The sequence below is a fragment of the Acipenser ruthenus genome, chromosome 19, assembly GCF_902713425.1.
Source record: "Acipenser ruthenus chromosome 19, fAciRut3.2 maternal haplotype, whole genome shotgun sequence".
Classification (NCBI taxonomy): domain Eukaryota; kingdom Metazoa; phylum Chordata; class Actinopteri; order Acipenseriformes; family Acipenseridae; genus Acipenser; species Acipenser ruthenus.
This window is the reverse complement of record NC_081207.1, coordinates 14,542,878-14,547,563: the sequence shown is the minus strand read 5'-3', so window position 1 is coordinate 14,547,563 and position 4,686 is coordinate 14,542,878. Positions and strand designations below refer to the sequence as shown.

Below are 4,686 nucleotides of genomic sequence, written 5' to 3'. Positions count from 1 at the left end.
AAAATGTTAATGTACCAAAGAATCTGGCAAATCTGGTCCCTAAATCTGTTTTACTGGTGTGCAAGACAGAAAGGTAACATCTGTCAAAATCTTTTGGCTGCAGACATGGCATTGCACTGAATCTATATATACAGATATAATTTAGTTTTCTATATTTTTTTTTCTATAAATAAGATACCAAGAATACCAAAAGAATAATTATAAGGACTGAAATGCAATAATACTAACCCTCTCATAATTAATGCCCCCGGGTTGATTAGGTGCATTCCTCAATACTTCACCAATCTAGTAGAATATTTCATTTTCTTTAAATTTGTCCAGTGTGGACTTTTTGATTGCTCCTATGAAGGAAATAGAAAAATGTTATTTTTGCCATTATAAGAATTGATGTGGTGTACATCATTATTTAAAGTAAATGGCTTTAAATATCACTTTCTACTGCCTTGCGATCAATATGAAAGGATCTTACAGTGTAAGAATGTATTATGTGTTTACTGGCAATCTATTTTTTTATGTTGAGTTTACATTTAAGCATGGTTTACATTTAAGCATTTGAGCAGGAAAGAAAATGCAATAGCCAAAGGTTCCTGAGGGCTCAAATGCTATTAGAATATAAATACTAAAATAATAAAAAAAAGTTTTATTTTTTTCCCCAAATTTTATGAAGCGCTAGTTTTTATCCAGTTCCACAGAGTGCTTTAACTATACCCTTCTTTCCATGCTGAGAACACTGGATGGAGAAAAGAAACCTAACTGGAAAGAATACCTCAACAAAGCTGTACATGCATATAAATGCACTGTATGTGAAGCAGTAGGTTTCTCACCCTGCTACCTCCTCTAACAGGAATCTGTCAGAGCATAGCGGACCTGGGAAACTGAGAGCTATTAGGAAACCATTAAGTGAAATGAGGATATGGGAAAAATAAGAAAACAGAAGTGGCTGACAGTCAGAGTATTTGCAGAACACATCTGACCTTGTAAGAAAGACACTTTAGGGGAGAATTGGAAAACAAATAACTCAAGAAATGTAATCACAAAGGTATATATCCTTCATAAGAAAAGATAAAAACACTATAGAAATTTGAAAAGAAGGTGGAGGTTGGTGGCAATGCTTACTCATAATTATTTTTGCTATTTCAAGATTTTTAAAAGGCAGTTTTCCCTTTTGCCCAACAACACTGTACATGCTCATAACCTTATTGGTCAAAAGTGACCTCATTATTGCCCGACAAATCTTGGGTAGGTTGCTCCCTCCCTCTATTGATTGTAGAATCTGCACCTTCGTATAATACTGATATGTGTCAAATATGAAGTGGTACAGCACGGTTGTGTTTTACTTGGTTGTGCAGACGAGAGTAATTGGCATGGAGCGGTTCTTAATAACATGTAGGATCAAGGTGATACAGATGTGATATTTATCCCTGACATCAGAATTGAAAGTCTAAATTCATACATGGAAATTCAGTCACATAATTGTAATAATATTTTCTTTTAAGAATTATATTACCTCTGAATACTTGTTGAATTTGTTTTTAAAATGAAAAAAAAAATCTACCATTGAGGTTTGCATAGCAGTAGACTATTAATGGCTACTTTCGCAGACCCCAGTTATCTCTAATTAAATATAGCATGGAGCAATATTTACCATTCTCTTCCTGGTGTTAACATTCAAGTGCTCATCAAATTTTTGGAGCGCATCTGTAGAGTCGAGCTTTCTTCCTTCAGGTAGGACCACTTCGATGCTCTCCATTGCTTCCTCATCATCATCTGTTTTTTTTTTTTTAACATTTTTATTATTTCATTTACTGCAATTTCCAAATTTTCCAGTTTTTCTAGAACTGAAAGAAGACAAATGTAAATTAATTAACAGTAACTTCTGAACACTAGAGTGTGATAGCGCTACCACTACACATTAATTACAATATATTGGCATACACTCACCTTGATCTATTCTAGAGACACTGCATTAGTGTATGGCCGTGGAGCTGTAAAGTTTAAGACTTTTCTGTTAAGTATTTTTCAGGTAAGCTGTAGCTAATTTAAATATAAATAACATATGTGTGTAAGTAATGTTATTGATATACTGTGAAATAGCTGTACTCTTGTACTTGACTATAGCAACTGCAAGTAATTATGGATATGGTCAACTGCTCAGAAAGTTAAATATAACATAAATAATTTATATATATATAAATAATTTATTTTAGAATCAATACACATTACACCGTGTAACAATTTTTTTTTTTTTTTTTTTTTTTTGTTCCTGGGTAGTAAGTGTTATTTCCTCATTGCTTATGCCTCAAAAGTATAGAAAATGTCTATTATTCCCCACAAACTTTGCTTTTGTGACTAGGACAGTGATATCTTGAAATTTACCTATTTTCCAGAACATTCCAGATAGATTCAGTGCTGAGTAAACTTGGAGTAACTTCTAGAACTTTCTTGAACTTTCCAGTAATATAAATAGTAGTATAAATACAGGGGCCTTAAGCCCACCAGTTCAGTTTAGTTCCAGCTGCCTAAGTGGATACATATCTGCATTTTTCTGAGATGGCATCAAGAGGCTGCAAGCATCCGGCAGACGCATTTTGCTATGTCTGCGGCCAATTTATCAAGACAAGAGCGAAAAAGTACTCCATGGAAGCATCTGCTAAGATGTGTGAGGCCTACAAGACATATTTTGGCATGCCTGTCGGGGATCAAGACAAACCCTGGGCACCTCATTTCACCTGCGAGCACTGCAAAAAAACTCTGGAAGGTAAGATGGACAATTGTTGCTCGGAATTTTATGTTATAAAATTTGTTAAAATTTTTAAAATTGTAAAAGTTTTTAATTTTAAAATGTTTTTACAATTTTCAATGTTATTGAAAAAATATATCATATATGAAAAATGTTGCGAGAATCTCTTACACATTAGTCATCGGTGAAATAAATGTATTTTTGTAGGATGGTACAGAGGGGAAAAGAGAGCCATGAAGTTCGCTATCCCAAGAATTTGGCGGGAACCCACTGACCATTCAAGCAACTGCTACTTCTGCATGTTGGACCCTTCCAAACGTCGGACTGCCAAGAATGCACCTGCTATCACGTATCCGGACCTTCCTTCATCCATCGCCCCGGTGCCACACTGCCATGAGCTCCCCGTACCCACTCCTCCGGAGAGAGAGCAGCCGTCTTTAGAAGAGAGCAGCAAGTCAGAGAGCGAGGAAGACGTTGTAGATGACAATCCAGATGACAATTTCAGAGGTGGAGCTGAGGAGAGAAACTCATACTACCCCAACCAAAAAGACTACTCACTTCTAAATCTTTTGTAGTCATTTTTGTATTACTTTAGTATAAATACATGTTAATTTGGATTCATATGTTGTTTTTTTCTGACTTTAAGTGAACGAAAAGACACAAATTCGCCCGTTTTCTCATTGGAAATAGGTAAATTTCAAAATATCACTGTCCTGGTCACAAAAGCAAAGTTTGTGGGGAATAATAGCCATTTTCTATACTTTTGAGACATAAGCAATTAGGAAAAAACACTTACTACCCAGGAACAAAAATTGTGTTACATAGTGTTATATTGATTGAGATTATTCAAATGTAATTTGTGAAATGTTTGAGATTTTTGATTATGAATATTATTTAACTATTGCTAGAGAAACACCGGGGTGACTGTATTGGTATAACTGTGTGGGGCGATAAAGTTTCTACAAACTTTTCTGTTACTACCTTGAATGCACAGGGAAGTAGTGGTGTTTGGTACGTCACCCTCGCCTAATGAGCCACGGCCTTGTCTATCACCACCATAAGATGCCCCTCTGGGAGTGTCAGGAGTGTGCATGCTGGTGCTCCCTCCATAAGATGCCTCTCTGGGAGTGTCAGGACGGAACATGCTGGTACTCCCACCATAAGATGCCCCTCTGAGAGTGTCAGGACGGAGCATGCTGGTCCTCCTGCCATAAGATGTGCCTCTGGGAGTATCAGGACGGAGCATGCTTGTGCCGCCACCACCACTACCACCAGATGTGCCTGCATGTTGCATGTTACCACCACCATCTGTTGTTTGCAAAATATTAGTATCCAATCCTGTAATGTAGAATTATACACTTAAGTCATAACACTGATGTAAATCTCATTTTGTTTTTCCACAGCAAATTACCACTACTCTATTTACTCCACTGTCTCCATATCACCACTCGCTTCCAATTCAATACTCTTGTACTCGACTAGAGCAACTGCAAGTCACTATGGATAAGGTCAACTGCTCAGAAAGTTAAATATAACATCTGCATGTACATTAAATAGATCTAGAATTATTAAAATTCACTGCACATAATCTCTGCTAGGGGATTTTTGTACCTGGTAAGGGTGGTCGGAGGAGGCGTTGTAACATGTTTCCGGTTATGTTCTTGTTCTCCTGAATCCAAAAAATAAAAACTAAAACATTTAATAAAATTAAGGAACTTAAAAGTTGACAAATGCTGTAACCGTCAGGTCACTGCACAGGTAATTAAATGTTTTGTGTTGTTTAATTTGCAAATTTAACTGTTCCTGTGAGATAGTAATACAAATAAAAAACAAAAATATGTATTTTACAAACAGAACATAACACCAAAGAAAATCACAAATATAGTAGATTTGAAAGAGAATCTTAATAATGCATTACCTTCTTCCACCTCAGCCTCTTCACCTCT

General features: G+C 36.1%; 1 long non-coding RNA gene across 1 annotated transcript; it reads right to left on the bottom strand.

Annotated features, from left to right (window-relative positions):
- Positions 1–230: 230 nt before the first annotated feature.
- LOC131698760 (uncharacterized) lies at positions 231–1,772 on the bottom strand. Its single transcript, XR_009307770.1, has 3 exons — positions 1,646–1,772; positions 1,117–1,279; positions 231–341 (listed from the first exon to the last, which is right to left on the bottom strand). It is a non-coding gene; the product is annotated as an uncharacterized LOC131698760 (long non-coding RNA).
- Between the last annotated feature and the right edge of the window lie 2,914 nt (positions 1,773–4,686).